Below are 24,537 nucleotides of genomic sequence, written 5' to 3'. Positions count from 1 at the left end.
TTTAAATAAAAATAAAGTAATACGTGTTTGTAAATAATAAAAATATGACAATATAATTCAAAAATGTACGAAACAAATATTATTTTTGGTTAGAAACTACATAAAAATCACGTTATTAGTACTTATAAGGTTATTTTACATCAAAAAGAGTGGAGAAATATAAAAACCACGAATAAATAGCAATTTAAGAAAAGCAACTGTTAAACAAACTTTTCTTGAATGAACGAATATATAGAAAAAATGATAATTATAACGTTTACGAATCGTTACTTACTATCGTTGATTTTTTTTTTCATAAACACAGTGACATCGATTGCGTTGATTTTGACTTTTATGTAATTTAGTAGATACTAAAGAAAATGATGACTTGACATGATTGAGGGTAGAATACAAGAGGTGAAGATCGGCCTAATCTCATATTTATATGTACTTTCATAAAATCAGTTGTAGGTACTGATAAACTATAAACAGGTTCACCCATATCCAATATTTATATTTAACGCCAGAAAATTATTTAAATGACATACATAAATTTCAATTAAGCATCCTAATTTGCGTCAATGATTATAAAACAAGGCATTAAATTGTAGAGTAAAAGTATGGGAATTTTCCTGATGCTATCAATTTTCAATGTTTTTTCAAACATATCAACAAAATGGGAAAAGGCGAAGGTTGATCCAAAAATTAATTATCAATTGCCATCATTACTTAAGTTTAACAAGGTAGTTTGAATTTTCCCTACATTGTTTAGTAATCTATTGAATATTCATATGCATAGTAAAATACTTATTTTATGCCTAAAATATTCAAAATTACAGTAATTATTCTAACCAAATATGTTGTTTTCTGTTTTAACAGTCAAATAATATATAATATTAATAGAAACACGTGGGCTCGGATTGCTTCAACAAACCAAATTTATTATATTTTGATACTAAACGATCACTATTTATTTGCTTTACTGTGTAAAGCGATAAAACGATTATTTATGTTTCGATTACATTTTAAAATTATTTAAAAATATTGTCTGTTCAGTGACTGCTAACCCAAAGTCTCACTTTTTATATACGAACGATTTGTTATTTTTTCAGTAAATATCCTTAGTTCATGCTGGTCTCAGGACAGATTGATACTAATAGTGCTATGGTAGTGGTGAATAGTAAATTTTGCATCCTAGTGTTTGTTTGTTCTTACGAAGAGACGTTTGCGTCTCGAAACCGGTAAATATTGACAAGTTATTGTACAATATTATTATTTTTCAATGTTTTGTTAATCAAAAAGATATTGATGTTTAATTTATTGTATCCTCTGTTTTAAAATTGACGTAGTTTCTATTATTAACCTTCTTTCATTACAATCAGTAAAGTATATACAGAAAACTATAAATTTAACATAATTTTCGTTTTATACGGAAATATTGTATTTTTTGTTTGTTTGTTACTGTCGGTGAAAAAATGGTTAATTCTTCAATTTAAATAAATTTTAAATTGAACAGAAATTAGTCATTTACAGTTTTTTCATTGCAATTATTACAAACCGTGCAATTCAGACTTAATTACATATTTGAAACCAATGTTTTGTTTTGAGTTTACCGTTAGTATCCTTCGTGAGAAAATTGCGAGATTGCATAAGCCATGTGACGATATCGATACACAAATAAGAGGAAGCCTTTAGACATATTAATCATTCTCAGCACATCCCATTTGGTATTACTCAATGTACTTTAATCGAAGTCTCACGCTGGGAGGTAAATTCACCAAACTGGCGCAAGTTAATCTAATCTCGGATTATGATCTCCTCAATCAATCAAGACAGATCAAAAGGAAAAGAGATTTTAAATTACAGGTCATATTAAAAACGTATTTAAACCGAACCATAACGAGCGTGATCCAGAGGGGCACAATTATTTTAAAATTCAGTATTTTTTATTAAATCGTTCTGTGTCCGGGTAATTTCTGTAAATTATCCCTTGTTAAAATATTAGGCTCGGTGTTGCGATGCGCTTTTATTCCTAACAGGTCTAATCACGCTGTCTATAAATGCTGTGTTCTTTTCCAATAAGTGGCTTTACTATTGGAACGTGTGGATCGGATCCAATAATGATAGCATGGCTCCTTGATTACTGTTATTATCTCAACACGAGTAATCTCCCTCACTGAAGATTTCCAACTTCCGCAAAGTTCGACTTGATTCTCTTCTAGACTGGAAAGATACCGCATATCGTAGAATCCAAATATACACTCGTTCATACATGTATAAAATAAACTTCGTACATTAAGTTTCATACGTATTGAATTCAGTGTATAGTGTTTTCATATATTATTTCACTAGATTCTATTACATTGTTTCTTTAATTTTTATTTTTGAGTTTTATCTATATATTTTTTTAGTTGTATACACCTACCCAGTTTTCAGTTTGTGGTTACATCATTTCTGTAAACTTTTCAAGCTTTTAAATATTATTAAATTTTGTACAAGATTTCCATATTTAAATCATCTCCAGACATAACTAAGACTAAATATGAGGAATTAAAAAAGTACGTAAATGCTGCTTACCTCAGAACACATATTTACTTTACCTATAGGTTATCATGGATTCAAAGTAATATGAACCAAAATATCATAAAAGTAATATTTCAGGATGCTAGCTTATAGCTCTTTGTCAAAGTAAGTATCCTTACCTGCATATAAATCGACAAACAACGTTATAACAGAATAATTTTGAAAAAACAAGTATGTTTTATATATTTGATCCATTTATCATTCAATTAATAATGCCACCCAATGGAAACCACGCGAGAATTAAGAATTTAAGGAGTCTTGCCCATAAAAACCACATTAATATTTATATTCATTTACGAATTGAGTGGAATCCGCAATTTGATGACATAAATACTAATCTTAAAAACATTTGTCGAAAGAATCGTTTAATGTCAGCTTAATGGAAATGTGTGAAACTAAATCCGGCATCCATGTTTATTACGGATGATAAGTTGTGAGTTGCGACGATTTTCCATAATTTAGCACTTTTTATATACATAATACATTAGTTCTCCACGGATCGCATCATGAACCTAGTTTATTTTTAGGCCTATTGAGTCACCAACGTTTTCGTGTTTTGAAATCAGTAATTTATCAACATTTTATTGAAATTCAACCACTTTTAAATGGACATTTGACGAAAATGTTTACTATCAGAATCACGCAATTTGAAATATTTTACAGGGCGTGATTAACGATTTGATTTACCTTGAATGTGGCTGAAAAAACTGTATTTATTATAATTAGAATTTATTCGCGATTTTTTTTTGATAAGGACATTATAATCAAGGTTTAAGGCCTAGTATTAAGTCCCAACTAATTTTCTCTAAATCCAGGTAACATTTTAAGTAATTGATTTTTTTCATAAAACACCGTTTTTTCATTGAAAAATAAGTTTTTCACTGAAATAATTATAAAATTTTAAAAAGAAAAGGGTCATTCAAAGGTAAGGAGTTAAAAAAAAAAAAATTCTAAATGTATATATTCTCTAAAAACAAAAAAATCAAATGTACATACAATCTTTAAATAAATCGGGCGTGAATAGACATGTGACCTCTCCGGTGGAATGAATGCGACTCAATGAATGCTGGTCCTCAATAACACTGGCCAACAATGATTTTGTAACTGAAATTTCGATGACTGATTCGGACTAAGTTAATCGTTCTTATTCAAAGTCTATATGGTGACAAGCTTGTATCACGTCAAGTTTTGATGTTGCAGTCATATTATTTTTTGTATGGATTTGTATGGACGTTTAAACCGTAATAGTACTTAGTTGGTATCTAGACATGTTTTAGTCTAAGGTCTAAGGGATTCAAAAAAGTATTGATAATTATAGAGTAACAGTGGATACACATTGACTTATTAATATTGAATAGGATAGCATTATATGTTTAATATATATTAATACATGAATAATAAGATAAACTTCACTCAATATCAGAATTAAAAATTTCCATAACTAAAAAATCTGACGTGCTACTTTTGCTTTCGTTTTTGAATTCAGCTTTGCAAAGTGCATAAAGATCAGATATTTTCATGCAAGTTACAAAATGAAAGTTGTAAATTGTGGGCCAGTGTTATTATCGATGTCTCGCACAGTGACTATAAAAGTCTAAAAGTCATATTCCCTTCGCAAAAAATTACGACGTCTTTTTGATACATTCGTAATAAAACTACATAAATCTAAATTTCGTTTTAAAATGATGTTCATGTTGCATCATTGGCATTGTTTCCTACAATGTCTGTGTAAATACGTAGGTACTCGTATCGCGTATATCCTACATACTAAGTAATAACCAAAAAACATGATTGATGTATCCTTCATTCTGAACTCACAAGCAAATCATTTTTCACACTCGACCTTTCGGAATGCGTTTCAGATTTCGTGTTTTCAACTCATTTATCAATAAAAGTGTGTAAAATTGAAACGCAAGAATCGAAAGAAATTTTAAGAAATGCGTGTTTCTATAAATTTCTTCGAAAGAAATGACTCACATTCACAACTTGGTTGCCCAGTAATTACGTATACGTGAAGGCTAAAATTCTAAATACCCGGTGAAACAAAGTGTCATTTTTATTAACTGCCTGTATGAAAACTGTTTTATTGTGTGAATCAGGGTTATTCGAAATAAGATAACGATCAGCGTGACGTTGTCGAGGTGGGTAGTAGGGTGGGGTGGATCGAGCAGTGAATGGGGTTAGAAAGTAAATTGGTGGTTATTAGAAGAGGTTTAGGTGCTGTATACACGAAGAAATAAAGATTTGAAGGTGAAAGTGAGAGTGACTCACGACACTTTGCGTTTTAGGCGTAAGGTAGAGTTTCAAGTTATACGAATTAATAAAATGACACATTAACATTTTATACCACCAATTTTATCATTTTCATTTTAACGTAAATAACATATGAATAGCGATCATTTCTTAGTGATTACAGTAAGTACGCATTTAGTTTATATACAATTATTATGTAAACTAAATATGAACCTAGATATTTTAATAATATTTTTATGTGTAGAATTATACAAAAAATATATTTTTAAGTGACATCTTGTTCTTGGTGTAGGCCTTGTAACCTGTTTTTGCGGGGGATTAGCCCTTTGCGATGTCGATTTCCAGCTATCAATCCATCTCTTTGGCGGTCTGCCCAGAGTCGTCTATCTTGGGGTTAGCCGTGAAATGAAACGTGAAAGAATCTGGATGGTTCCATTCCCCTCACATGCGTATACTACTATCTTCTTCGTTGCCTTCCCCACCTAACGACATCTTCGATCTCGCATATTTCTCTCATCATGAAATTAAACACAGGTACCTACATGGCTTAAAAAATTATACTCTACATACCTATAGATACGTATATGTATATTATGTCTTTTAGAGAATTCTTTAAAAAACATTATCCACTTTTTTTATATTTTATTTTATTTTATATATTAAATGTTAAATCAAACACTGACTTTTTGAGTATACTAAGTTGCATTTTATTTTTAATTAATGTTTAATTAGTAAATACCATTTTTTCTTAAAATCTACTGTGACACGTGTTTCGATGCATTCCGCATCATTTTCAAACACCGTGTTTGAAATACGTAGATTTTCACAGTAGATTTTAAGAAATAGTAGTATTTACTTAGTAAAACATTAATTAAAAATGGATAGGTTTTACCACAAAGTGACTGCCGAATCAATAAATGAAATTGTATTTAATCGTTAAAAAAAGACATAAAAAATAAATTTTGTGACAATTGTTTCGCCTAGTTATGGAATTTTCAAACGAATCAGTGTTTCATTTAACATTTGATACACAAATTAAAATGGAGTTCTACAAATTAAACGCCAAATCTATAATTAATTCTTCACCTTCTTTACAAATAGAGTCATTGTCCTAAAATTACTGTATCGATTCAGACAAAGAAAAAGTGTTTGTAATATAACCTCAATTAAAAGAAATCCTTGTCAAAACGCAGACGGCGGTCGCCAAGCAAAAAGTATTCGGTATACAAGAGCCGCCCTTGAAAATAGCCAAATCGATAAGATTTGAGTTATGCTCCGGGCCTTTCCATCACGACGGAGGAAGGAAACCACCCCTGGGTCTTAAAGTTAAATCAACACCGAATAACTATTAGCCGAGGGTCGCACGCGCCCTCCACAGGGGCGTATTCAAGCTCACGAACCGCATACCAAAACAAAATGGCATTGAGCTAAAATCCAATCTACTTTCAATTATTGTGATTCATGCATATCAATTTAGATTTTATAAGTTTATACTGACATAATCTAATAATAATAAAACAATGTGTTGGATTATGGTCTCGTGGTTAGTGTCGCGGACTCTTGAGTCAGAGTTTCTGGGTTCGAATCCACTTCATCACAATTCGATACGAGGCGATATTGACAGATATTGAGGCTTAGCATTTTCTATGTTTTGGAATGCATTGTTGTTTCATAGGTTATTACTATTTTTATTGATTCACAAGCATTGTAAAATGAATCATAAAAGAATTGTACGCTTTGATTTTTTTTTCTTTTTACCAAATTAAGCCATAGCAACGCGTGGCCGGGTACAGCTAGTAATATATAGAAATAGCATGAAATTGAAATATTTTTGTTAATAATAAAAACATAAATATTTCTGTATAAAAGAAAATCAAGTAACTATGAAAGCATGAAGTTAGCAAACGAAGGACTGAATTAGAATTGATGCAGTCCAGATGCGATCTCTCAGACAAATTTGTCGCAAATCAATGTAATATATATATATATATATATATATATATATATATATATATATATATATATATATATATATATATATATATATATATATATATATATATATATATATATATATATATAAATATATATATATATATATATATATATATATATATATATATATATATATATATATATATATATATATATATATATATATATATATATATATATATATATATATATATATATATATATATATATATATATTATAATGGAGATAAAAGGAAAGAATGCAAGGCTGAGATAAGCATTTTCGATGAAATTAAGAAAGATGTGCTGAGATGGTTTGGGTATGTGGAACGAATGAGTAGTTAGAAAAAGAAGCAGAGAAAGACCACGAAAATCTTTCCATGATCAAATATTTCAAATAATTAAAAGTGGTAAAGTCAAGAGTGGGAATAATCGGCGGGTATGTATGAGGAGAAGCATGAATGTGGAAAAGGCGACGATTTTTAGCAATTACAGTAATGTAGGTAGCGTTCTATTCTCTCTGCCTACCCCCGCGGGGAAGCAGCGTGATGGTTAGTAGGTTAGTAAATTATTGTTACCTACATTTAATCGTATACAGTAAGTAGGTAAACTGTGGTAATTTGGTTATATAAGCAATATCAGCATCTCTAGTGTACCGGAAAGGTTTTTTTAATTTTAAATAATAGTATAATTCAAATCCCAGACCAAACGAATCATAAATGGTCCAATATTTTCATAAAAATGAGTCTAAGAACTCACTAATCGTTAGTGGTTGCGAGCTGTGGTCAATTTTGTATTTGATATCGTCCAACTTCAATTGTTTCTCTTTTAGGGTTGATCTTTAATATCGAGGTTTAAACATCTTATTATGATAGATATTCCGGCATAGCTACTGGTTTTATACGGATTTTATACTGGTTTTAACCGGATTTATACGGTAACATTAAATTCTTTAAAAAAAAACTTTATGTAATTATTTTTAATACTTAACGTTATTTTCAAATGCATTACTACCTAAACCATTTATAGGACTATTTATAGACTAAAAAAATAAAATCAATCTTTCTTTTCAGATTATCGGTCCATTATGTTTAGTATAATACTAAAATAAAAATGAAAATCAAATAAATGAAATAAACTAAACCGAAAATCAAACTCAAAACATCGTGAATGGTAGAAAATTACTACTCAATTCCTTTGAAATATTGATAATCAGCAATGAAAAACAATAATATTAAGAGTAATAAATCAAATAATTTCTTCATTTTTCTTAAGTAATTGCGTAGTAAACCCTTGTTATTAAATACGTTTTTAATATGAATATGCCAGAAATATTTTTTTAATTGTTTGTATGATTTATGATTGAAGGTAACATGGGATCCTGAAATGACTATTATTAAGGATACGGTAATGTTATTAAGAGGATATTAGGAAACAGTAGAAGGAGTTTAGGACCGGTGTAATTATGGCGGCATTGGCATGACGATTATATGCATTTGTTCGGTTTGTATCGTTAAGAACTGAATCCGTTTGTACTCTCCTCACGAATACACCACTGCCTGGGGGTAACCGTAAAGCGAACCCTCTTGTTTCTTGTAATGCCATAATAGCCGTAAGTAACGTTCGTAAATATTACTCGGGCAAATCTTGCATGGGAGTGTTTTTACTGTTCATGCGAGAATGTAAAAAATCAATAAAAGTGCATTGTACAAGGAATATTCAGAAAGTGAAAATATTTCCCATTGTTTTACTCAAATACAGGAGGTATAATAAATATTCTTCTCGGAAAAGGCGTATAATATATTCAGCAGTTACGTTTAAAGTCGATAAAAACTTAAAGCTTTAAAACGAGTAGTTTTCTTCCTTAATATATGTACATACCATCGAGTATAAGTCTGGCAGTTTGATGTTTCAGATAAACCATGTTTTGTTCGTGTGCAGTATTGAACAACCTTTACAAAACACTAGGGTTTCTCTTTATATTATATAATATTATGACGCAATTGTTATTATGACGTACAATAAATACACATGGCGCCATATTGAATTATTCTTCTTCTTACCCTCATCCGTATAAGACGGTGCATAGGACACAGCATCAAATTTATGCAATTTTCAGTGATCTTTAGTTATATGAAGGCAAGGTGAATAAGGCGCATATTAAATAAAAATTATAGTTAAATCATACGAAATCGTAATCATAGTGATATCGTTTATTATGATCCCCCTGGGAATCGAACCCGGGATGTATAACATGGTAGACAAATGTGGTTACCACCACACTTTAGAGGAGGACGTATTACATTAGAGTTATACAAATTACATTAAGATGTTTTCAGTTGTAAGCTTTAGACGCCAATAAAAAATTAAAATTTTAAAATTTGTAATTTGAAAACATTTTTCTCCAGTTTGACAGACGTAATTCGAAAATCCCTAAACAACATGATTGGTATCTTATTTAGCTTAATAATTCATCAACAGTATTAATAACGAATTATGGCTTGATATATTTAATTAGGATTTCCACTGCTCCGCTCAAAATAATTATTCCTTTCGGCTGTACATATATACTGGTATACATATACATATGGTACATATATACTGGCTCTAAGCGTGTCAATAACCCATAAGTACTTAATTTAATAAAATATTTTTATTTTTATTCAGGAATGTTAGAGACTGGAATGGAAAAAGCCCATTAAAAAAAGATCGGTTGATCTAAATTGATTATCTTTTAATTTTCAAACTCGGGTGTGAGATGATGGTGTGAAGCGAGCATTACGTCGTACATTATGCATCGCAGATTATCTTGTTATGGGAGATAAATAATTATAATTCAGCGTGAAGAATAACGTGAACCGTTTCTATTCGTGAGGTAGATAATTAGAAGCGTAGAAGTCCGGTCATCTTTGCGCAACCAAAGGCTCTCCGCGGGCGCAAGCACCTCGTTACAGAACAACACATTCTACTCGATATCATCAATTCTATCGAAATTCAGATCTCCGAGATAGCCTAACAAACCGAGGAAAAAACAAGAAACGTGCCATACAAAAACGTTATATTTCATCTCTAACACGAGCGACTCTTGAAATCACGAAAATTATTAGGTTCCCTTTGTATAGGTACTAACACTAACTGTTTCTCCGAGTACAAAGATAAAGTACTTGCTTATACTTAGTCCATCTCTTGTGAAAATGGTAACTATTCTATGCACAAATATGTGTAATGTACATACGTAACTGTGTATATTAAATTACACAATTATATATGTAACATGACATATTTACGTTTATTACATTACACAACTATAAATAGCATGTATATAAAAATAGCAGCCCCTCATACTGGAAGTCCTGATGAGAAGAAGGTGGACATGGTTGGGACATGTCCTTAGAATGCCAACTGACCTGGGAGGAAGCCAAGGAGATGGCGCGTGACAGAGTGACTTGGAGACGACTCGTGTTGGCCATATGCTCCACCTAGGGAGCGAACATGGAAAAGAAGAAGAAGAAGAAGATATAAAATTAAAAAAAGCTATTTTTGGTAAACCTTTGTAAAACATACAAAAAAGTTAATTAATTGATTACATCCGTCCTTTCCAGGCAATATATCGTTAAAATAGGGAGGTAAATTTCGTTTTCTTGTAGTATTCCAGCTTAAAATATCAATATAGGCATGATTTGGACCAAAAACGTAGATTTTGGAGCAATTGCGAACCTTGGAGTGCCTTATGTCATACTTTATTTTAACAGATATGTACATCTTTGAAGAATTTATAGATATTTTAGGGACGAAGATTAATTTGAATAATGCAGTCAAGAAACATACTCATGAAGCTATATTAAAATTAATTGTATTATATTAAGTTATGTAGGCTAAAATTACTATGAACAGAATAATGTTTTTTCGTAAAACTTATTTGTACTACACAATACCTCTAAAATAAATTATTATTGTGAATTACAACTATCATCTCATATTTTATCCAACACTATTACCTAATCAAAAGAGAAATATTATTAAGATATTTTTATAAATATAATATAACGTACGTACCTGTGTACGTTTGAAACTAAAGTTTAACAAATGAAATTCATCTTTTCTGATTTTCGTGATCTTCGATTAACCTTTAGATACATAATTTTTCAGTGAGGAGGGCGTTGCAAAATCATTGTATTTATAACTTTATAATAATAATTGCGTTTTTTGTCTTAACATAATCAGGCTCAATCGTTTAACTCTAAATTATTTATCTTATCGTTTCATTAACCCGCCGTATAATGAGCCAAAAAAGCGGAATAATTACTTCGTTTTGGTTGTGAAAATATCAGTATGTTATGTGGAAATAAGCATAATGGTCTTAAAACCTACCGATAAACTATGTAGTTGCACAATCGAAACATTTAAACCAAGCTTACTAAAAAGGAGACAATTTACGGCTTTATAATATCACTTCGTCGTTTATGGTATCCTAATGACTACTAAGTATATATTTTTAAGTATTTATAATATGTATAAGAACTGTAGCTGAAAATTCAAGTTTTACAAATCTGTTACCTTATGTCCGAATATATTATCACGTAATATTTTTAAAAAAATAGAGACGGCTCTTACTAAAGTAAGTCCGAACCTAAAAACTCTTTCTCAAGCATCCGCGACTCGAATCACGAGACCATAAGTCCCTTATATTAAATAATATACTGTTAGCATTTGCAAAATAAGGTTTATATTTATATTTTCATCATTAGTTTTTTAAGAATGTAACTTTGTTTATATACAAATAAAAATAAAAAGTTTTATTTATCATTGTAATAAATGCAGTCACAAAATCCGAGATAGACGATCGATATCAATCTGTAATCACAACTTGTCAAAAGCTTGTAAGCATACAAACCATTATTTGCTGGTGAAGTATTACGTTCAATGTATTGAATCAAAATTGATTATATTGATAGATACCAACCAGCCTTGCTTTAAATTGGGTAATGCCATTCTAGCGCCCGTACAGCCAGCTGAGAAACAATTACTCGTTACAAAACAACTAAACATGAATAACACAAACTACATACCCCAGAAACCAGTTTATACAAATTGTACAATAAATATTATATCTTTGCTGTAAGGTAAGACTCCCTATTATCGTCTTAGTTTATGGAAAGCTTTTATTTATATTTCTTTAGAGGTCCACTGACGGCGACGCAATTCTACATGAAAACGCGAAAATTTGGAGTAGATTAAACGGGGTAATTTTTTTTATTAACACTTTCAGCCTTTTAACACTTTTATGTAGGTAAATTAGTGAATTTATTTATATTCTAGCAGCAGGGTATGTGATCATCTCAGTCTTTGGCGTTTTTTGCAAACTTACCAATTATAAGGATTTTTACACCAGTTCATCAAAACGAAACAAGTGAAAATACTACTGATACATACATGTAAATAAATTACTGTTTTTTTACTAACTCTCAATCAATTACACCATATACTTAAAAACATGTTTATATATAACTTCCATATTTCTATCATCCCTATTTTATGGAGAATTTTTTCAAATATTATTTGCATGGACGTTTCAGAACACATTACAGCTTTATTTGAGTGATTTTTTCTTATTTCTTTTCTTTACTTCAGTTGCCCAAAATACTTAAAATTTATTTTACGGTAGCTGCAAAGTCAAAACATATCAACAAAATCATTTAATTTTAAGACGTCTAGAAGGTGAAAAATCGTTAAGATATATATTTTTGTATAGTTTTGTTTAATTCCATGAATTAAAATATAATTATTAATAAATATCGAGCGTTAACAGGCTCTTCTACCTTACACGGTGTCGAGATATATTGTATGTAAAAGTACAAATGCTACCCGCAGTATTTAATCAGTCAATGAATCATGTTAATGACGATTTATACTTAAAATAAGTGCATGTCGATAGTCGATAAAGGTATAAAATAGATCGCTGGCCGCTTATTATTTCCTGTTCTTATCACCAGACTGGTAATAGTTTGTGACAGCTACAGTAATTTAAATGAAAGTTATCAGATTTTCAAAGATGAAAGTAAGGCGAGATTATGCTTAAGAAGTTTAAATACTGTAGATACATAGGAACGACGGTATAAGAGTATGTTTTAATTCCGATACAAACATTTTCCTTTATTTTTGTGGGTAGATGGGTAAATATATTTTTTTAAAGTGTGACTCTGGAATTCTACTATTTAAATTATGATAAAAATAATCTAGTTTTATCATATTTTACAAACAAAATTCTGGAGGTTTTGTCAACTACCTGCATGAAACGTGATTTTATCATTATGCAAGTATTTCCGTATTTTTTTCATTAAAATGACTTTTTGTCATCGATATGTGTGCTTCTTTGAACTTGGTGTGATAAAATTATAGTTTTTTCGTCTTAAGCTCCAATTTTTTTCTTTACTTTTATTTCTATTTTTATTTTATTTGTTCGGGAATTACATATAAAAACATGTACAATGTACAGCTTTACTTATAAAAAAAGTATATAATAAACAATAGTCACATTAACAATGATAAACATAACATTACATTTATAAAAACAATTTCACATGTATGTTATAATAACTATTAAAAAACATTCAAGTATTTAAAAAAATAATAATAATAATAATATACATAAATACATATATATATGTATATATATATATATATATATATATATATATATATATATATATATATATATATATATATATATATATATATATATATATATATATATATATATATATATATATATATATATATATATATATATTTATATATATATATATATATATATATATATATATATATATATATATATATATATATATATATATATATATATATATATATATATATATATATATATATATATATATATATATATATATATAAATATAAAAGATGTTACAAAAAATTTCTTCATCCTTGTGAGACAGATATATAAAATATATTTTTTGATAACAATACCTCTGTGTATAAATCCTACATGTGTCCTAAGTTGAAATATTTTTTATACGAGTGCTATATTATACAGGCATTTCATATTTAATATTATATCTATGAATGAATTTTCGTTGTTTTTTCGTCAATGTAAAAATAAAACAATTGTATATATTTTTTAAAAGTTCGATAATGTGAACACGACTAGTTTCGAGAACTACAGATGTTTTCGAAACTAGTCGTGTTTCCATGAATAAACTCACACAAAGTTAATGCCAAAATACAAAATTTTGTAGTATGTATTCAGCCGGATCGCACCGGTTCGCTAGAACTGGTCTCTAATTTTTTTAGAGTTCGCCGAACCGGTCCTTAACCCTTTGTTGTCACACAATATCCCGATTGAGATCATGTATCGTAGCATTCTCAGTTGTTATGTAAATGTTCTGTTTATATGCAGAATAAAAAACAAATGAATGAATAAATGTTAAAAATATTTTTTTAAGGGGGGGGGTAGGGGTACTACCTAAAGGGCGAACCGGTTCTTGAAAATTTTGAATCCCATCACTGTATGTATGTGTTATGGCTAAGGACGTGTCTTATCTATTGCGTATTCAATTAAATCGTTTTAAATTACAAGAAGCGTAATCCAACAACAAGTCGATGATCGTTAACATCTTCGTTAGTAAAAACGCCAATTAACTATGCAACGAAGGCTTCCTAACGCACCTCACGACTTTTCAGATTGTATATCGTAGCAGGGAAAATCTACAGGGAATACATAATGAACTCAGCTTCCAGGTTGAAGTCCCGTATTTCACGAGATTCTTACGACCGATTTTTTAAAGCCAACAAAGGGCTATAACAAGAATACATAAACATTCTAGGATTCGTAGAACGGTAATAATTCCCCAGAACAATAAAGGCAAGCATATTAAAGTGATTTATGGATTTCTTTCTCAATTCCAAATGGAATTTATTTTATTTTTAAAATACTTGTTTAAATATTTTTTTTAATGTTTACTTATGTTATCTGATGTTTCTGTTTTATTTTAATGAATACCTATTTTAATGCTGAAGTTACCACATTCTGTAAATCGTATCTTTAAGTTTATAACTAGTTACATAATAAAACCCAAAGTAAAGGTTATTTTAAATATTTTGAAATAAATCAGGATCATGATTTTTTTGTAGATAGGGTATTAGATCGATGCTTGTATTTTGATCTTAAAATATACCTTTAAAAACTATCATAATATTATATATGTTGCTACATCACATAAAATAATATGTCATTTGAAATTACGATGTCTTTTCAGATAGCATTAGTAAATTAAATATGACATTCCAAGAATGCCAAATATAGAGTGCTGTACTGCAATAGAGTTGTTATCAAGTTACTTACCTCGTATATTTACTATTTACAAATTACGTAACATAATATTTTAATGGTATATACTTAGTACGTGATAATATGGTATTTCATAACTGAATGCTCTACCCAGAACTAAACATACGAGTATTTAACACCTTTTGTCCACTTTGAAAGACATTAATGATTCCTTCCAAATGCGGTTGCTTACAGATTGATCTCGCAGATTCATTACATCACACGTTTTTACTTTCGTTCATGAGATAAATTATCATGTTTGCGAGTCGTCATCGTGATTGTACTAAATAAGTTACAGTGGATCAAAGTAACCAGTTTCGTGTTATGCTGGCCTGGTATGACCACTTTAGTATTATACTACGCCGATATAAAGTTTTCTTTGTGGAATTCAACGAACATCCATTTTGGTTATGGGTGAGTCGATCAATCATCCTCACCAACTAAAAAAGATCACGAAATAAACCAATAAGAACTTACTAATTAGATTTACTTATTTTAAAAAAATTTAAGGTTAAAATTATCAAAAAGAGCACGGTATTACTAAATATCGATTGTGTCTGGCTAACTATTATTATACGATAATTTATTTTTATTTTTATATAAAGTGGTATTACACAAAGTGAACGATGAATGATAAGGAGAGTGTTATATAACCATACCACAATGTTAAAATGCTTCAATATACAAAATATATTTTTCTATATGTTTGTTACAGTATTTTAAGCCTTTTATATAATTTGAATTTTTGATTCCCGACATACCGACCAACTAACAATAGCCATTACTTGATATGAACAGATGTTGGATAAATAAATAATAGGTTTTAAAATATAAATAGGTACCACATATAAACAAATATTTTTTCCCATCCGATACTCGTATTTGATTCCAGTATCCTTAGACAAAATGTTACAGTTTTAATAATAGATAATAATATAAAACATAATAATTATATTATATTCTACTTTCTACTATAATCATTTTTTTCTGTTCTTATTTATATTACTCCAATAACCAGAAATATAAATCCAGTCTACTCAATTTGTATAAAAAATCGATCCTTTATTTAAATTATTGTATTATTTAAGAAATCACCCGTTTTTTAAGTGCGTTTTTTGTGTTCAAACGCCACAGGTTTATGCTAATCAAATTACAGGATAACAGAACGGTTAAATTTATTAGCCATATACTATTAAAGGGATGACACTAACGTTCATTGTTTACATAAACAGTGACATTAGTATGAGATACATCCTCACTGTTAGTACCGTCAAATTATTTATTCTACCTGCACCCTGGAATTGTATTATCTTTGCTGTCAAATAAATAATGGCGAAAATAAATAAATAAAATTTAATATCTGTGTGTATTTTTTAAACACGCCTACCATTAAATGATTTTCAACACTTCTTTCAAAAAAAGATTTTGAAAGAAGAAATATTACATAAAGAAGATTGAATATTCTACCCAAGAGATGCGATTCAGCCCCCCTGTGGGCATTTGAGAAGACTTCTAGTTAGAGGCCCTTACGAAGACATAAGGGATGGATGAGAAATAGCCATAGTTTTTTTTATATTCCTCTACCCCTTGATGCATGGAAGTTATAGCATATTTCTCTCCTTCGTTAAGCCATCCGATAACAGGTCGTAAGCTCTGTATATGCCCAAAGGTTTGTGACTTTTTGTGAGACGTCTATAATATTAATTGAAAATAATTCATCGGGAAATTAACAGACTATTTGTGTACTTACGAAGAATAAAATGTACTAAAAATATTGTCAAAATTAAAATAATGAAAAAAAACACAAAAATATATTTGTAAATGAGTACATATACCGAATTTGAATTGAAATAAATTAAATGAAAATAATATGACATTAATAAATATCTAACATGTTATTTTCTTTATTTGAAAGGCTTTTTTGACCTTTATTTAAATTATCTTAAATAAATAATACAATCGCATATATACCATACATATACAAAAATTGGTTCATACTAATCGAAGTTGAAATATATTATTTAAATAATTTTAGTGAGTTAAACTAATGTCAATAAATTTTTCAATTATGAAGACATCATAAAACTTGTAAACCAACGTTAACCAATGAAATGATAAGCAATTAACATATTTCTATGATTTCTATAATTTCTACATATTTTTTCTTTAGACATTCCATACTTACATTGCACTTATATAGTTATTAATTGTGTCGGGTTGTGGTCCCGTGGTTAGTGTCGTGGACTCTTGAGTCAGAGTTTCTCGGTTGGAACCCACTCTAACACATTTTGATACCTATCTCTAATAATGAGCCGCTTGGGCTCACAGAAATAGTATGAAATTGAAGTATTTTTGTAAATAATAAAATCACAAATATTTCTCTTTAAAAAAAGAATCGGTTATTTTGAATCATTTATTATATCATTGAATCATTTATTATATTACACATTCAATAAATTATAAATTAACATTAAGAATATGTTAATTTTAAAACCTACTCTTAGTTCATTTTCTTACAAAATTCACGGAAGTACGTCTTGTAAAGTGCCTTCGTGTTTATTGTAAAGGTCTGTGACATATTAGCTAGTTTATTTTTAAGTGAAGGGAATATCGATTAAGTCTGCGTGAAATTATTTTTCAAATTGTATTCTATGAAGCCCGTGGATATTAATTTCGTGAGTAAGATGGAAAGTCAACATTACACGCTTTTACACAGGTAACTAACTAATCGGTTACAATTCTGACGGACATAATTATTTTTCGTGAAAGTGACGCATTCAATATCCGCATTTATTTTTCTTATTTTTTTTTCATTGCAGGTAGGTAGAGCTGGAACTAAATAAATCAATTTAAACTAATGCATATGTACTAGGGTGTTTTTATTATAAATGTATGTGTATCTTTAACGGCGTAAGAGGCGGAGCGATTTTTTTTTTCATACAATAAGTATACCTACTGGCGGTGTTTTTGTTTAGTGCTGTGTTTAGATGAACTCATTTTGCTATAGCTCTAGCTACGTACTATTGCAGTAAGTGCAAAAAAATAAAATTCAAATTAAGTAATTTTCAAATCATGTTTGAAATAATAAGTTTTTTACTAATAATAGTGCGTAACCCATTGAATTACTTTATCCACAATTTTTGTGTAATATTTCTTTATAATATGCATAAGAAATTAAGTTTTCTAAATTATTTGCAGATGGTTGGACCCAGATTATATTCTTTAGCATCAACTAGATGCGTGATCGATTTAATACTATTTTTATAATTAAATGAATAAATATTGAAAAATCCGCTTAATAATCGTTAAAAGTAATGACCCTTGTATTGTTGAAAAGCTATTTTATTGGATAATTAATCAAAACCGCCAACCGTATCACAAAAATGTGAAAATGCTTAAATATAGGTATAAATACGAATTTGGAATGCAGTTGAATTAAAATATGGAATTCAGTTGATTTGGATTTGGAATTCAGTTTATTTTGAATTTGAAATTCAGTTTAATTTGGATTTGAAATTCAGTTTATTTTGAATTTGAAATTCAGTTTAATTTGGATTTGAAACAAAGTACCTATTTTCATACAGTTACAGACACTTTATAGATATTTATTTAACTCTAGGGGATATTAAATTAGATAATTGATAATGGTATTACGTAAATATGCCATTTATATTATCTCCTCTGTCCGAGAACAGTAAAGAAACATTAGGAACATGGCCACGAGATCCGTATACAGAAAGATAGGAACAGAACGAAATGAAACTTATCTCCCTCGGGCACGATCGCTTGCATAGGAATGTGGAATTTCTATCTTCGAAACGAGTATAATTAAGTATTGAGAATTTCCATTTTGTAAACGCTTGGGTGTCTTAAACCCCGAGAAGATATGATTTTTTATTGATTTATTGACATTAATTTCATCCGTGGTATGAAAAATCCAGTGTCTGATAATAAATAATAATAATAAAATTAAGTAAACTATAAACTGGTCCAAATAGAAGTTTTTAAAATTCAAATTTTATTACAGACTCAATTTTATCTATATTACAGACTCTATCTAATAAAAAAAATATTGTGAAAAAATTCAGAATGACTCTCACCGTTTTACTTAATACTTCGTTTTTACTTGTGAATACTTTTTGTTAATATATTACAAATTCTCAATTGATGATAGGATAATCAGCAAAATTTCTACATCTACCAAAATTACATCTCACATACAAAAGGAATCCTACAACAGTACATAATTTTTTAAAAAAAGTGTTCAAAAGGAGACAAAATGGTGAAGGTTAGACAAGTAAATAAAGTAATCACTCAAGCCAGCCAAACGCTACGATAGATGCTTTCTTAATTGAGACACCTACATATACAATATAAGTATATCAAATATTCACTTGATGAGGAACGGTGAAATGTTAGGTCGATTTGTTTTCAATTGTGAGGTTTAAACCACAAATTTTAAACATGCCATCCCCACATTCGGGATACTATGAACCGTCATGATTATTCAATAAGGGATTTTCTTTAAACCCCGGTTACATTTGAAATATTACATTTTCTGCTTAAAACACCATTTTTGTATTGAAAAAATTAGTTTTTCTTTGATATAAATATATCGTTTTAAAAAAAAAGGTAAGGAGTTTAAAAAAATGATAAAAATATTTTGTCATTTAAATATTTTAAAAAATCAAATTCCAGCATGTATTCTATTAAATATTGTGCGCAAAAATACGTGTGGCTCTTCACGCAGCCGGTCGTGTACCGATTCATCTAGTTTGCGATTTCCCCTTAAAGACACACATCGCTCACTCCTTACAAGAACACCATAAATAAAAAAACTTGATTTTTCAGGAGAATGTTTTTAAAGTTTAAAAATATATACAATTTATTAAAAATAAACATCAAGCTACTTATTGAACTTTTTTTACTGTGCAACAGATCTTTTTAGGTAAAGCCTGAAGGTTTTTCTCCATTTAAAATATGCAGTATATTTAAAAAAAAATAATTAAACAATACCTTTTCTTCAAAACGCAAAAACAACATTTTCTGCCCTGTAGCGGGTAAATATTAAGTTAAAAATATGCCTCTTTAGCTGGGATATAGTACATTTTCTGGGCATTCCGAAAACATGCACAACTGAAAATTGACGATTTTTTATTTATGACTTGAAAGGAGTTAGCGATATGTAAAAAATGCCACCCCACCATTAAGGATACCATGAACCATCATGATCGTTTAAAATCCATATACGAAGTTTTCACATGCAAAATAAATCATGAAGGACTGTTTGCTGGTAGGTAACACTAATGAGATGAAAATATGAAAGTGCCTAAGGCGAGATCACGACTGTTGTAACGATTACGTTTGCCGCAAACATAATCGATGTGAAACAAATAATACTAAGGCCTTATAATAATTGGGTAAATATAGATCGGGGTTCGCTTCCTAGAGCCCGGACCATCCTAAGGTGCAATTATTAGGCAAGGCCTCGGATTGTGATCGTTCTGATGAGGCGGGAACTGATGCAAATTGGGAGTTTTTCCTACGATAAACCAAATTACAGACCAGAGATGATTACTTCGGCTTGCGCTTTTTGTAAGAGTGAAAGTTTTGCGAATTGGCAAACTTAATGGGTAAATTAGACCGACCCAAAAAGTGCGCAAATCTATGCTACTTTCATAGAAATGACAAAAAATAATTCAATTTTGGTCGTTCGCTTCGAACGATAAAAAGTTTATGGGACTGGAGTAATGGAAAAAATGGTAAGTATTTTCTTTTTAAAAAAATGTAATCAACAAAAAATAAATAAGTGATATAAAAATTAATTCACAACATTTCCTCATGTTGTGGACTGTTCACAAATCTAGGTTTTCATACTATGTTGTGTGTAAAAATTACTCCTAAATAGAGAAAACCTAGATTTATGTACAAGTATTTGGACACACTCAAAAGTTTGTGAATAAAAATAACTGGTCAAATTATATGCTGCATAAAAAAAACTTAATCATGTTTTCAGGCGTTTCATAGTATGTAGAATAATCCAGTTAGGATCTTGCATACATCTATATAAAAGAATCTCTACCTAATAACAGCTTATCCAATACCACCATAAATGTAAAAATGTACATCATATTTGTTTATTTGTTTCAAAAAATGGTTTAAATGTAATGTGTTTCTACATATTTATGTAACATATGTATTCATATTATATAATTACTTTATAATAATTATCATTAATTAAGGTATTTAGCTTTAACTTTCTTGTAAATATCAACCATATTTTGAAATTCAATACACGTGTGTAATTTAAATTATATACAAAATGATGACAAAACTTTTAAAGGTGAGTTAAGAATTTTTAATAGAATATTAATGTACAATGATTAAAGAAAACACTTGTTTTTTACCACTTGAGTTTTATTATAGACTACATGTTTCAGAAGTTAAACTTCCATCATTCAGGTCTGTATAATAACTATTATAGTTATTATACAGACCTGAATGATGGAAGTTTAACTTCTGAAACATGTAGTCTATAATAAAACTCAAGTGGTAAAAAACAAGTGTTTTCTTTGATCATTGTAACATGTCTTACCACAAAGTTAATGCCGAACAATAAATAGAATATTAATGTAATTTAATAATTGGTACAATACTTTATGGATTAATACTAAAATGATAAAATAATATATGTACTTAGTTTGCAAGAAAAATATTAATTTAACATTTACACATTATATTAAATATTTTGAAAATTTGTTATCATTTCAATATTTCCATCGAAAACGTTTTTCAAATTTAACTTTACTTTTTTTCCTCTTATTAATGTTTTCGCTGACTCCGCTTTTTGATTGTAATATCACTAGCAAACGATTGAAAGCATAAAAAACACCGTGTAATCGTAAATCGTACTTAACATAACATTGTACTTAATTTTAAAAATTTAAATAAACAACAAAGTTCGTGTTTAAGATGTTACCGACTTTTTATTGATGTGTATGTATTTGATTTTGAAATTTGAGATACTTTGGGTCAGTGGTTTTATTATTATTTTTTTCAATAAGAAGAGTGCTTACAAAATCATATATATGTACATATATCATAAGATGTTGGAATAGTTTACATCAATTCGACACCCATGTTCGATAATTAGAAAATAGGACAGTCCAAATTACGGCCATAAAAATAATACTTCAAAAATATAATTAATTTTAATGTCCGCCCGGTAGTTACCCAGAGGCAAATATTGCGACAGGACCATTGTTGCAAAACTGATATCGAAAAAGGCGGCAAGAAAATAGTACATGTTCGTATTACGATCACACGTACGGGAAACAAAGTGGGCTCACCTAATATTGTGCCTGAAGTCATATGGCTGGTAACTGATTGACGGTGATCTCATGATGCAACCGGCTTCTTTCTAATCACTGAGTTCGACGTTGATCAATTTTACAGAGTTAATTATGTATCTTTTGACATTTAGATTCATTTTCTGGATCAATCACAACACCAAAGTTTAACACACGGTTACACAACGCGCGAAATTTAAAATTACTATCCTTTCGCCGTCAAATATCCACTTAAGTCACATATAGTCCTTGATTTAAAATATGTATTTTTAAAATGCGTAAAAATAAACTATTTACATTTTTTAGTAAAGTTCACATCGTCATGTTTCGGAATTGATTAAATATACGTACAATATAAAGTTAAAAAGTTCGATCGTAAGTCGTAAGTATTAGGAAATCAGAAATGTGACTGTCATAAAGTTCCTTCGAAGCACGACCACTGCAAGCACACGCCGCGGCGTCCTGCGATAGACTGAGCTTTGCGGCCCGCGATATTACGTTGGACGTTGTTGAGCATGGGGCAGTACTAGGCGTAATAGGTAACACAACAGGCTCTCGAACGAGGAAAAGTGCCAGAGGAGAGAAGCCAACTGAAATGCATAGCAACATGTGATCCATAGCACCCGAGTAAAAAGAAAACCACTTACGGAACGAAGACCACTCAAGAAATTGTAATTTTTTACAATGGGGCGATGAATTTCATTACTGAAATTCTTTATGTTTTCTTACTATATGTATCGTATCGGTCAGTTAAAAAAACAACAATAAAAAATCAAGGGGTTTGTATTACGTATGCAAACGTACATATATTAGGTCGATTTTTTACATAGGTATGAGAACAAAACCTACATTTTACCTTAAATAATATTAGTGATGAAAAGTATCAAAGATGAAGAAAAATCATAGGTTAGTGAAATAAATATACCCACGAGTACCTTTTACTAAAATAATAACAGGGATAAACAACTTGTAAAACAGTCATCTCATTATTTTCTACTACTTCAATATGAGTTATAAAACATCCTTGAATCTTAAATGCATGAGAACTGGCTGTTACTAGAAGTGAGGCATAAAGTCCTGAGGCGTTATCTACATTTTATCGGACGTTGAACAGTCTTGAACAACGTCAAGCCTAAATACACAAAACAAAATAAAACTCCAATTTGATGTAATAAAAGGGTGAGATATTCGTGCGTGTGATTCTTGTAATATTGTTATTTATTTCCTTTCTCAAAGCCCCAACTTCTCGAGTTTGTAAGAAAAAATTAGATGTTAGACTTTTCAAAGTAGTTGTATGTGTATAATTTTTTATAGTATATTTAATAACAGGTTAAATTCATACTTCTTTGAATTCGCTAACCAAATATTTTCTAACTTATTTAATTTTACGTGTAAAATATATTTAATAATATGTTAAGTTACTATGAAACTTAACATTTTATAACTTATTTAGTTATAATGTGTATAATATTTTTAACAATCCGTTAAATTTGTGCTTTTTTAAATTCGCCAAATAAACATTTTCTTATTTATTTATGGTGATTCCTTGAAAAAAAATACATTTAAAAATAACCGTAATGGACTCGTACATAATAGCAGTAACTGTTTCAACTCTCGCAACCTTTTACGAGTACATGTAAGCAATCTCGAGTGCTCTAGCTATTGCAGACATGCTTCTTGATATTTTCTTAGTTAATAGAACTACTTTCCACATATATTTCTATCAAAGTAAGCAAAAATTGCACTTACCACAATTTTAATTATTCAATTATGTACATTAAAATATATTCTACAATTAAGGATAAAACTACCAGGGAGTCGACCTATGCAGTTCTCTATGGCCATTAGCTGAAAATAGGAGTCAGAAGAATAGTCGTAGGCACCTCTAGTATGTATTGTAAAATTGATTATCACGAATAAGATTATAACAGTGAAATAAAGAAGATATAAAATAAATAATAATAAAACCCTTATCCGCACCCCAGTGGTGCATAGGGTACTGCTTCATATAAACGCAGTGTTAACTTGACCGTTTACACATGAAGGAAAGGT

At 29.5% G+C, this 24,537-nt stretch overlaps 1 protein-coding gene across 1 annotated transcript in view; it reads right to left on the bottom strand.

The window, feature by feature from the left end:
* The window catches only part of LOC148311097 (cadherin-86C-like), a 63,864-nt gene extending 40,905 nt beyond the window's left edge, over nucleotides 1-22,959 (bottom strand). The window contains exon 1 of the mRNA XM_088257301.1: nucleotides 22,486-22,959. The gene's annotated coding sequence lies outside the window, so the exon portion shown is untranslated. The remainder of the gene's footprint in view (nucleotides 1-22,485) is intronic.
* Between the last annotated feature and the right edge of the window lie 1,578 nt (nucleotides 22,960-24,537).

Source organism: Brachycentrus maculatus, unplaced genomic scaffold, assembly GCF_059751285.1.
Source record: "Brachycentrus maculatus isolate JH-2025_06_01 unplaced genomic scaffold, ASM5975128v1 h1tg000077l, whole genome shotgun sequence".
Classification (NCBI taxonomy): Eukaryota; Metazoa; Arthropoda; class Insecta; order Trichoptera; family Brachycentridae; genus Brachycentrus; species Brachycentrus maculatus.
This window is presented reverse-complemented; position numbering and strand designations above follow the sequence as displayed.